General features: G+C 47.1%; 1 pseudogene; it reads left to right on the top strand.

Annotated features, from left to right (window-relative positions):
• The first annotated feature begins 9,187 nt into the window (after positions 1-9,187).
• LOC128406080 (E3 ubiquitin-protein ligase RNF183-like) lies at positions 9,188-9,777 on the top strand (annotated as a pseudogene).
• The last annotated feature ends 2,994 nt before the right edge of the window (positions 9,778-12,771 follow it).

Here is a 12,771-nt window from a genome sequence, read left to right as displayed (position 1 = left end):
AAAAGAATATATGCTCTAGAGTATCGGGTTCCTGTTTTCTACATTTACAGAGACGCTCTGATTCTGGGATAGCTAAGTATCTTCCTCTCACTACCGCCGAGGGAAACATGTTAAATCTGGCCAACATAAACAGCCTACACGATTCATGTTTCTTCAGATTTGTCATGTATCCCTTTTGGAAATCTCTACACAAAGGGAGATTTAGGTGGATAGGAGAGCAGGTGCTGTGCTTTGCAACCTCAAGCATGGCGAGAACACTTTTTTCTGTGAGGGTCTTCCTGATAATTTCCCATATATCTTTGGGATCAGAGATTTCAAAATCAGTTAGAGTGAGCCCTATCAAATCCAGTTTTCTCCTACAAATCACTGATAGATTGTAGATTGCACTATCACTTAAAAGATCGTAAAGTATAGTATTAGGGGATAGGGCTCTATAATGGAGGAAGATCCAATATTTCAAGGTCCTCAGCCATGCTCTTACTGATAAAGGCAGTATTCCCAGCTCACAACATATTGTTTCATATTTTACAGAGTTTGCAAGTCCTAATAATGACCTCAAAAGGGATGAACGCACCTTGTTTTAGAGGGGGAGAACAAGAAAAAATTTCCCCCCCTGTTCTCCCCCTCCTATGGTCCGGTGCGTCCTATGGTCTGGTGTGTCCAATGGAGCGAAAAATACGGTAATTATCGGAATGCCTGCCAGAAGGAGAAAACAAGGTACAAAGAGCCAGAATAGTATAATTGGGACTCATAATTCCTCTAAAACAAAGAATTGGCAGAGAGCCAACGCCGTCTTCCTTGGCTCAGAAACAGAGCGGGTTGAGGAAGCTGAGGAAATGGAACAAACAGAACAAACAGTGAGTAACAATGCTAGGGTAACCTTCCCCCCCTTAAGGAGGATGGCAATGACCCAACCCCCCTCCTCCCAGAAAAAGCTAATCCGTCCAAGAGGGCAACAGCAGGAGCAGGAGGGGTTCCTCCCACTCCTAACGCTCCTAACGCTGACCCACCCATGTCTCTAGAACAAGATATTAGAGGAGCCTGCTTTCAACCGATTCCGGATACGCATCCCTACCAAGAGATTTGCATGTTGTCTGCAGAAACTATGGATCTGGTTCTCCAAAGACTGAATGAAATCCTCACCAAAATAGTTAACATTGAGAAACAACTGGATACCAGTTCATCCCCTTTAAATGCCCAAGGGCTTATAAGGATGATAAGAAATGACTTTGTTAACAACTCACCAACTCGAACTATGGATGAAGTGAGGTCCTGTCAAGTCTTGCAAACGAACCAGATAATGCTTGAGATTCACCGATACAATCATAGATGGATGAACCACAGACAAATTACTATGTCCTTGTCTCAGCTCCTGAATTACCATTACTGAAATGCAGATCTAGAAAATTTCCACTTCCTGCCTACCTTGGGAAACATCGCGCGCCTATTTATGACCTTTAGATCATCAGCCCTCCCATCTCGACCTCTATGGTGGTTCCACTCTCTCCGCCCAGTGAGGGTATTTAAGGATGAAACAAGGAGGCAATTGGTTCCTTGCATAGAGTCAAAGCTAATGCAGACAAGGGAATTCAAGCTTAACACTAGAAATACTAACTGCCCAAAGGAAGAAAATAATTCTGTAAGCCTAGAATTACAAGACCTGAAGAAGAGGCTAATGAGTATAAAGACTAAGATTTCTACCCAAAATATAAGGACAGTAGAGCCTAGAGCACAATATTTAAAGACGTCCAACAGCTTTTTACCCCATAGAAAGACATCAGTGCAACTCCCTGTTCCCTTTTCAAGCGACATCGAAGTAGATGAGGAATTTGGCACCTCTGACATTTCTATGGCAACAACACCTAAATAACTCTATGTTGCTGACAGTCTGGAGAAATCCAGCACCCAATCTATATCTGGATCTTTGCCTAATGTTCCAAAAATTTATGAGAATGATCGATCTTCTCTACTGTACTCCTGGTGAGACAGGATGGACAGATCTTCCGAATTCAAAGCTGGCTCTTTGTTGGCCAGAAATCCCCATTTTATAGCACATGCCTCATTAATACTCCCGCAGGGGGATTGACAGTTAACAAAACACCGTGGGACCGTCCTCCCCGCTTGGGGTGCGGTTGGTTGGGTTTTATCTTCTAGGGATACTTACCCTATCAAAGCTTCACCTCTTCCCCTTACCATTTTGACCCAGGAGTCCTGGCCCAGGGATGACTTGTTAATGAGGGGATGTTACCCGTCTATTGGGGAGGCTAGTATGGGGTCTAGGATTCCCACTATTGAAGGGCTAGGGAGGAATGGCGGCGGGGCTAGATATCACTATTGGTGAAGGGTTTTGAGATGCAGTGATGCTCGAACCCCTTCCAATCTACGCCCCATCCCAAGGAACGAGGGTAGGGCGAGCAGGGATTACCCACCTCTGTCATTGGTGTTGTGCATTCCAGGTCCATAGGCAACAAAACCGCCACCATGCATGACTTTTTTGTCTCGCAGGGGATTGACCTGGCTTGCGTGACAGAGACCTGGGTACGGGAAGGCGAAGTAGTCTCACTACATGGGATAACACCCCCAGGTTTCTCTGTCCTCCATCAATTGCGGACTGTGGGTCAGGGGGGAGGAGTAGCATTGTAAATCCGGGAGGATTGCTTTTTCAGAGCTCTGCCAGCACCGACGATCTCTGGCATTGAATGTGTTGGAATGTAATAGATTTACTAGAATACCTAGAGGAAAGATCAGACAAAAAGGCTGCTTTAATATCAATAGATGCAGTAAAGGCATTTGACCAGGTGTCATGGGACTTCATGAAAAGGGTCATAAAGGAAATGAAACTGGGGGAAGATTATATTAAAGCTATAGAGGCAATATATAGGAAACAAAAAGCCAAACTTATTCTTAATAATGAAATAACAGAAGAATTTTGTATAGAGAGGGGGACAAGACAAGGTTGCCCCTTGTCACTGGAATTATTTATGAATGACATAAGAAATGATAATAAAATAAAAGGTATCTCATTAGGGAAAAAGGAATATAAGATCAAAGCATCTGATTCTGACTGTTGAAAACCCCCCCAAAAGTATAATACAGTTAATTGAAAGAATATTAGAATTTGGGCACTTCCGGGTTAGTGCCATCGGCTAATGGCGGATTCCCTCCGAGCTCCGGAGGGAATCGGCTCCGCAGGATCCGGGTCTTGCCGCTGCGGTGACGCAGGGACCCTCAGAAATCACAGGCGCTGAAGCCTGTGAACTTGGTGACTCAGCAGGCACCATTTGCGCCCCCCCGACCCGCGAAGGAGCCTTTTTAAAGGCTTCGGAACGGGGGACGGGGTGAGCGGCGCGGTGCTGAGAGTCGACTGCTTCTCCTGCAGAGTGAAGCCGCATGCCATGGTCGGAGAGCGCTGACTTCTTCTTGTGAACAATTGGACTCTAAAAGCAACAACCCGTGAGTAATACGGAAATTGGATTTGTAAAGAAAAAAATTTTTTTGAATCAGGCACGATCGGGGAAGGCGCAAACAGGAAGTCCGTCTCCCCGTCTTATAAATAATCTAAAGCAAGGACTAGCTAACTAAGGTCGAGAGAATTTCTTCTTCTTTATTGGGTAAAAGACATTAATTTCACGATTTGGCTGTATAAGTAATTTCACTGGAGGATAAGAGCTAATTTTGAGAGCTGTGAAGAACAACCGTTCCGTAGCCTTGACTGGAAATCGTGTGGTCACCTGCTTGTTGAATCGCACCTTCCTGTGGAGTAACAGACACGAACAGGTGTTTGTCCCGACAGACGTGCCTGGTAGCTCCCGAGTCGTCGATGAAGAAAGATCTAGACGTCTTCTGGACCTTTGGAGTGAGGCGTGAGACCATTGACTTGTGTTGCGTCGTCCTGGACTTCGGACCTTTGTCTTTGCCTTTCCACGCGTTGAGCTTTCGCTGCGCTGCTCTGTTACCTTGGCCTTGGGATGTTTACATTCCCTCTTCACGTGGCCTAGATGTCCACACGCGTAGCATTTCACTGCCTTCAAAGCTTTGGCGCCATCTAGTGGTTCCACTGCATTCTGGGATGACGTCTGTGAGGACTTGCCCTTGGTGATGCAGCTAGCACTATGACGATCCGCTTCATTCAACACCACAGCAGTTACGTGCACTACCGTTAGCTGAGCAGTAGGCAAAACAGCAAGCTGGCTGGCAATCGCTTCCCAACTTGAACCCAAAGAATATAGAATCATGAAGGAATACACAGCCTCTCAAAAGGTGATTCCACACTGTTGCAACTCATGCCTGAGATTCTGCATTTCCATGAGGTGAGCACGTACGTCTGCTCCTTCAGCAAGTGCCATATCATGCAACTTGGCATAAAAGCACAAAGAAGCTACCACCTCCATTCTCAAATGTGACTGTTGCAGACTGTTCCACATCAATCTGGCTGAGGTCTTGTCACGCAAAAGACATAACTCTTTAGGGGACACAATAAGTGTCTGAGTTCCCCTTGCTTTGGAATCCTTAGCCTCCCATTCTTAGTTACTGGAGCTGGGGACGACGACGTCCGTTATCACATTAAACAGACCCTCTTTTCTTAGCAGAGCCTCTGCATACTACACCCAGTCCAAATAATTCCCTTTTGAGTGCTTAGGAATTGCCATGGCATTTCGAAGGGCCTCCATTATTCTGGCATTAGCCTTCTGTGTCTTTAAAGCAAGCTGCGTCTATTTACAAGCAGCTGCATTCCAAAAGCACCCTTCTTGAGGCCTTTGCATGCTCCTGAGCTTCTGCAGCAACCGGTCAGAGCTTTGGCTAGAAGTTCAAAGACCACCCTTAATTAGGGACTGGCAGGCTTCCTGGGGCTCGAGCACATACCTCTCATCAATCTCCTTGACACACAGAGAAGATAACCTACAGTCTGTTCTTCTGGGCCCAGACCCCAAAATGTCGGCATCTCCATTCGGCCAAACTGATAAAGCTCATCTTCCGGCCTAGTCGCCCCTGACGATAATTAACGACCTGAGCCTTTGATGAGGCCTCAGGCACATTCCCATTAAGCAGAGTTTCCAGCAGCATGCGGAAGTGATGAGATTTATGGCTACATTGTAAAGAGTTTATTTTCTAGGTACGCAGACAGCAAAGAAATATACATCCTCTCTCTATGAAAGCAGAGAGCAACTGAACAAAGGAACAAAGGAACAGGAAACCACTAACGTCACATCCGTCTCCCGTGAGACTTCCAACAGTATGGAATGTGTGGAATGTAAACAGAGTTTGTGACTCCAAAGCACTGCTCAGTGGCAAACAGAAACTAACATTGAGTTGCGTTGTCCTGGACTTCTGACCTTTGCCTTTACCTTTGCCTTTTCCACACGTTGAACTTTCGCTGTGCTGCTCTGTTGCCTTGGCATTGGGATAGTTACATTCCCTCTTCACGTGGCCTAGACATCCACACGAGTAGCATTTCACTGCCTTCAAAGCTTTGGCGCCATCTAGTGGTTCCACTGCATTCTGGGATGACATCTGTGAGGACTCCCCCTTAGTGATGCAGTTAGCACTACGCCGATCCGCTTCATTTAACACCACAGCAGTAACATGCGCTACCGTTAGCAGAGCAGTAGGCAAAATAGCAAGCTGGCTGGCAATCGCTTCCCAACTTGAACCCAAAGAATGTAGAATCATGAAGGAATACACAGCCTTTGGAAAGGTGATTCAACGCTGTTGCAACTCATGCCTGAGATTCTGCATTTCCATGAGGTGAGCACGTACGTCTGCTCCATCAGCAAGTGCCATATCATGCAACTTGGCCTAAAAGAGCAAAGAAGCACCAGCCTCTGTTCTTAAATGTGACTGTTGGAGACTGTCCCACATCTCTTTGGGCTGAGTCCTTGTCACACAAAAGACATAACTCTTCAGGGGACACAATAAGCGTCAGAGTCCCCCTTGCTTTGGAATCCTTAGCCTCCCATGCTTCGGTCACCGGAGCTGGGGGGGGCATCTGTTATCACATTAAACAGACCCTCTTTTCTTAGCAGAGCCTCTGCATACTGCACCCAGTCCTGATAATTACCTTTTGAGAGCTTTGGAATTCCCATCGCATTTTGAAGAGCCTCCTGTACTTTTGGATTAGCCATGTCTGAGTCTTTAAGGCAGACTCTGTCTGTTTACAAGCAGCTGCATTCCAAAAGCACCCTTCTGCCGCAGCCGGTTAGTGTTTTGGCTTGAAGTTCAAAGTCCACCCTTGACACACAGAGAAGATAACCTACATTCCGTTCTTTCTGATGTTCTTCTGGGCCCGAAACAAAAAATGTTGAAATCTCCGTTCGACCGAGCTGATAAAGCTCATTTTCCTCCGGCTGAGTCCTTCGATGTGATTAACGATCTGAGCCTTTGATGAGACCTCCAGGCACATTCCCATTATGCAGAGAATCAAAGCAGCACATGGAAGTGATGAGATTTATGGCCACATCTCTATGAGTTTTATTACTAAGCTACGCAGACAGAAAACACATTCTCTCTCTGTGAGAGCAGAGAGCAACTGAAACAAACAAAGGAACAGGAAACCAGTACATCACATCCGTCTTCCGTGAGACTTCCAACAGCCTGGATTGTCTCTTGAATGTAAACAGAGTCTTGTGACTCTAAGCAGCTGCACAGTGGCACAAACAGAAACTAACACATAGAGCCTGTTGCAGTAGTCCAAGTGGGAGAAAACTAGAGCATGCAGCACTTTGGCAAGACAGTCTGCAGGCAGGTAGGGTCTCAGCCTGCGTACCAGATGGAGCTGGTAGACAGCTGCCCTGGACACAGAATTCACCTGCACCTCCATGGAGAGCTGTGAGTCCAAAGTGACTCCCAAGCTGCACACCTGGTCCTTCAGGGGCACAGTTGCTCCATTCAGGACCAGGGAGTCCCCCACACCTGCCCGCCCCCTGTTCCCCGAAAAGAGTACTTCTGTCTTGTCAGGATTCAACCGCAATCTGTTAGCCACCATCCATCCTCCAACCGCCTCCAGGCACTCGCACAGGACCTTCACCGCCTTCACTGGTTCCGATTTGAAAGAGAGGTAGAGCTTGGAATTGTTCAACAACCACACGCTCAATCACTTTGCCCAAGAATGGAAGATTGGAGACTGGGCGATAGTTGGCCATTGTAATGGCTTGGCTCTCCCACAGAAGCGAGACACCGGCAGTAATTATCTCAGGTTTATTGCTCAAACACATAAATCACTCTGGAGCTCCTTCACTCTGTGTCTGACTCCAAGTTAGCAGTTGCCGAGTCTAAACTCTGCCCCTTCCTCTTCTTCCAACAGTGGAAAAAAACCTTTCGCTTCCGCTCTTTTTCCCTCCTCTCACTGACCTTTTTGCGCCTTCAAGTTTTTGGGCTAGCTATTCCCGGCCTCTCCCCTTCTGTCTCTGAATTAAGATTGGTGTTTAGAGCTTTGCTATCTTCTGCTTGCTCTCTGCTCTCTGAAACTCTGCCACTCGGCTGCCCCTCCTCCCTCTCACATTCCAGTCCACATTCCAGTGTCCTTATCTCCCTTGGCTTGCTTAGATTCCCAGCCTCTGTCAGCTACGGAACGAAGCTGACAGCCATATTGGCTGGGTCTAAAGATGTTTTTTTAAGAAGCGGTTTAATGACCGCCTCTTTCAGTGGGTCTGAGATCAAGGAGACGGTTGGTTTCAGGGTTCCCATCAATGGTGGTGACTTGCAAGGGAAAGTCTAGTGGTAACAGGTGCAACTGGTGCTCCAAGGCAAAGTCTCTGCTGAAAAAATTCTCACTCGCCCCAGAATCGATTAACACCTGCACTTCCATTGGGTGGCCCTCTTTTGCAAGTCCAGGGCGTATTTAATCTCAGTCTTAAACGCCAGGTATTCTTGGGGGTTCCCTCCAAACTTGCTCAGCAGCAATGGTACTTTTCTCCCAACTTGAGTGGTTCTGACCTGCTGGTCCTGCACTCTGCGCTCCTCAAGCCTCACTACAAGCTCGATGACGTGTGGCTCCAACTCCACGTTCCTCTGTACCATGGCTGCTATGTTCCACGCCTCCTCTCCCTCAGTGCCTCCGCCTGCAGCTCCCTTTTTGAGGTGACTCATCGTGTGTGTCTCTGCTGTTACACTTGAGCAACCGCAATGACTCCCGGATTGCTGTCAGATGGCAATGGTGGTTGCTTGTGAGTAACCAGTCAGGACTCCAACCTGTCTTTTACAGGTTTTATTTTGGTGCAAAACTATTTACAGTGTAGAACCACAAGTTCATGTCTGCCTCAATCGCTAGCAGAATCCGGGAGTGGTCATTTCCGGGTCCTCCCCCAACATAATAGCTTAGTCACCCCCAGCCTTTTCCTTCCTTCTTTGCGTTTTACACCTCTGCGCAGGGTGGGTGACGGAAGAGGCGTGCTTCCCTCCTGGCTGGCTTGCCCAGGAGCGGTGCTGAGGCTCCCAGCATCCTCCTCTGGTCCCTTCCCCTCTTCCCCACTGGAGGTGTGGCTTTCCCCACCACAGGAAGGGGAACTGCTTCACAAGATTTTCGGAGGTTCCCTGTAACCTAACTGCCCCTCTCCTTCCCTTCCCTGTTCCGATGGCAGTCCCCTGACAGTAATGATTAGATTAGAATGATGATATGGTATTATTTGTAGATGTGTGGTGGTTTTTTTGTTTTTTTGTTTGTGTGTGTGTGTGTGTGTGTGTGTTTTCCCTCTCTTGTGTTTTGGGGTTTTCTTCCTTGTTTGTACTGTTTCATTTTGGATTCAATGTTTGTAATTTTTGTTGTAATTTTGCATTGAAAATAAAATAAAATAGATTGCCATTGGCCTGTTCCAGCAGGCTGTTCTGATGTGGATGTTTATCTTCCCACCCTTGCCTTATCAATTGCTTTGCAAGAGAAGGGCTTACTTCCACTCTTAAACTTCATACTGCAAATTCCCTTGGGTGGAGGACCTCTCTCTTTGCATTTGCTGATGCTGTAAAAACCAGATGTTGGGAAACTTGTCTCCCACCCCCACCAATGTTGAAGAACTACAACTCCCATCAGCCTCAGTAAATACGGCCCTATGGCAAGCCAAACGTTCCCTCTCGTGGGCCAAAGGTTCCACTGCATTGATGCTGCTGTATGATTACTGTCATTGGGTTTCCACCTGCCCTTGTTTTTTAGTCTCCTAGGTAGCAAAGAAGGCTGTGCTGTTGACTGGGTTTCCCCATGGCTGAGAAGCAGGTCCAGGGGCTGGAGGCTGAATGCCCCATCTGCTGAAACCCTTACGACAACACTTTTTGCACCCCAAGGTCCTTTAGTGCCAATATTCCTTCTGCATCAAGTGCCTGGCTCTTCTCAGCTTGGTGTCCCCAGCCCAGAACCGCTTGCAGTGCTCACTCTGCCGCCACCCTACTGTCCTCCCCTCCGACCAGCCTGTCACTGAGCTGCCCACCAATGAAGCCCTCCTGTGCCTGCTGTGCCTGGAGCCCAACCACATCATCCTGTAGGGTTGGCAGCTGTGCTTGAAGGAGCAGCGCAAGAGCAGGTACTTCCTCTGCCAGCCCAGGGTTTACACCCTGGACCTGGGCCCAGTGAGAGATCCAAGCATTGAGAGCTACTGTGAGCCAAGCCGCCCGGCTAGTGCTACCACTGCCACCACAATCATGCCCAACCACCACCGCTCCCCAATGTGGGCATGTGCCTGCAACCCCCAGCTCCAGATTTTCACCTACCTGATGGCTCTCATCTTAAGCATGACTTTACTACTCATCTTCTCCATCTTTTGGACGAGGCAGCTCTTTGGGGGCTGGGGGTGAGAGGGACCAGCAGCCTCCTCAGGCGGAAGATGCTGAGGGCAGGGTAGAGGTGGTTGGCGAGCAGCAGCAAAGTGTTGGGAGGACTAGCTTGTGTGTGTCACACAGCCTGCCTTGAGTTCTCCAAGTCAGCTCAAGTGTGCTGGAAGACATTGCCCAGTTATGATTTAAGATTCAAAGCCTGGTCAGATTCTGCCTATAGAACAAGAGAGAGACTGCCATCTTGTCTTTCGCCCCAGACAGCAAAACGGTTTGGACTGCCACTGGGTCCCAGGATTTGACCTTGAGGGTTACTTGTGAGCTTTTAAATAGGGATGGGGATGAGGACATGACAGGGCAATGGGAGCATTTCAACTAACAAACTCGCTGCTTCTTAAGTTGGCTAAAGAGGGTAAGAGGGTGAAAATGGATAATGGGAATATAGCCGGTGTGGAGATGAGAGCTTTTCTCATTCCAGGTGTTGCTGAACTACAACTCCCATAATCTCTGGTCATGATGGGGGCTGTAACACAACCACATCTGGAGGGCCCAAGTTTCCCCATACTTGGAGTAAAGGGACATAGGAATCTGCCTTACAGCCAGGCCATTGGTCCATCTAGCTCCATATTGTCTATGCTGAGTGGCAGCTCTCAAGGGTTTCAGGCAGTGGTCTGTCTTTCTTATTCCTACTTGGAGATTCTGAGGATTGAACCTGGAAACTTCTGCATGTAAGGCTCTACCACTGAGCTATGCTGACCCTCCAAACCAGCCTCTTCCCCTGTGCCAAATGCCTCTGCTGCAGCCAATGAAGAGTTCCCAACATCTAGAGAACATTGACTGCACTGCTGAATGTGGAACCACCAAGGCTGCAGATCTTAACTGTCCTCTGTCCAGGCTTGAAGATGGTCCTCTGTGTACTCACATCATGCAGGCATGCAATGAAGGCAGGTGCTCAAGGGTTTCTTTCTCCTAGTGTGCGCACTACTGGTTAGAAGGGGGCCAAACGGCAGTGGCATTAAAACTTTTTTATCTACACTGCAGTGTTTTGTTTCAAATTGCATCAGCTTGTAAGAGTGGGGGCTGATAACAGGATCAAAGCAATCTCTTGGATCTTGCAAAAAGGTAGGTTTAGTGTGGACAGGGTGGATTGGGAAAGGGACACACAAAATGAACTTGGGGGGGGGGGCTGCATTGCCTTTCCCTACAAGGAAATGCCAATTCAGGGGTGGAAAATCTTTTCCCCCAACCCAATTACCTCATTCCGTTCTGGGCAACCTTCTGAGCACCACATGCTGGTGGTAGGTGGGGGCAGAGGCAAAAGTGAGTAGGGCAGCTAATGTAAATGTTACCTCTGTACAGCAGGCCAGTTTCTACACACGCCCTTCCATATCCTCCATCTAGGCAAGTGAAATATACTTGGAGTTGAGTGTGGATTTCATGCTCTTTATTCAGCTCATATTAGCGAGGAATGAAAGTTCCCCCACAATATCTGCTTTATATACATTATTTACACAATGGGCCACACGTGATTGGCTAATTCCGGGATTCTCCTGTAGGCCAATCAGGTTGTGGATTCACTTCCACCTGGAGCTGGATTGGGTGGCTCCTGCGGACCAATCATACTGCTGCATTGTTCTAGGACCAATGTGAGAGATAGTAAGTCTGCAGGCTTGAGTTTGCTAGCTGATGCAACTGGCTTATGCAATCAGCCTGCAATACTTTCTATGGAAGTGCTGGGTTAGAAAGACTCAGCAGTAATGTGCTGTCAGTTGATTGGCTGTCATCGGTTTCAGCTGGACTAAAATTTCATTCTAGAGGTAAAGGCTGCGCACTCACTCAACAGCAAGATCTGACGGAGTTGAGACACGTAGTGAAGAAAAGAAGATACAGCACTCAAACTGAAAATTCCTCTCTGCTGGCAGAACATTAGCTTTTTGTCGCTCTCTTAAAACTTTTTCCTTTTTGTCTTCCTCTTTCTTTCTCTTTTCCCTCTCTCTCTTTCTCTCTTTTTCCTGTCTTTTTCCCCACTTTGTCCCTTTTAATTTTTCTTTATTTTTCTTATCACCCCATTTTTTTCTCTTCTCTTATAGTATCTGTTTCGCATTAGTACTTATTTAAAGGTACCCCTGCCCGTACGGGCCAGTCGTGACCGACTCTAGGGTTGCGCGCTCATCTCGCTCAAGAGGCCGGGAGCCGGCGCCGTCTGAAGACACTTCCGGGTCTCGTGGCCAGCGTGACGAAGCTGCAGCTGGCGAGCCAGCACCAGCGCCGCACACGGAAACACTGTTTAGGTTCCCGCTATAAAGCGGTACCTATTTATCTACTTGCACTTAGGGGTGCTTTTGAACTGCTAGGTGGGCAGGAGCTGGGACTGAACGACGGGAGCTCACCCCGCCGCGGGGATTCGAACCGCCGGCCTTACGATCAGCAAGTCCTAGGCACTGAGGTTTTACCCACAACACCACCCGTGTCCCTATTTATTTATGTTCATTTATTTCCCAGCCCCCCTACTTCTTTTTTCTTTTTATTATCAATATGGTTTCATTTAATTAATCAATTATTGGAATTATATTATTATTTGACTGGATAAACTGCACAATATAATTCAGTCTTAAATTAGTGAGTTTTTAAATTTATCAGGTAAAAATTGTAAATGAATTTGGAAGTTATAATTATTAACCTTGCTACTCAGAATTTATGTGAATGAATTTGAAGTATCTTATTATAGACTGAACCACGTATAAATTTGAGAATAAGAAAGTGTATGGTAGGAGCTACATATTTAAAGAGACTAAAGAAATTCCCAGCAATGGCTGGTAAAAAACCTCCTACTGCATCGTTGGCTACACAAGGCACACAAGCAAGGAGAAGCTCAGCTTATGATCTAGATGCAACAGTGGATATCAAGGAATTATTATTGGAATTATGAAAAGACATTGCAGATCTTAACTGTAAATGAAAATGCTAAAATAGTAGAGGATAATTTTATGTCAATGAAGGTTAAATTAGATGAAAATG

Source organism: Podarcis raffonei, chromosome W (assembly GCF_027172205.1).
Source record: "Podarcis raffonei isolate rPodRaf1 chromosome W, rPodRaf1.pri, whole genome shotgun sequence".
NCBI classification, from domain to species: Eukaryota; Metazoa; Chordata; class Lepidosauria; order Squamata; family Lacertidae; genus Podarcis; species Podarcis raffonei.
This window is presented reverse-complemented; position numbering and strand designations above follow the sequence as displayed.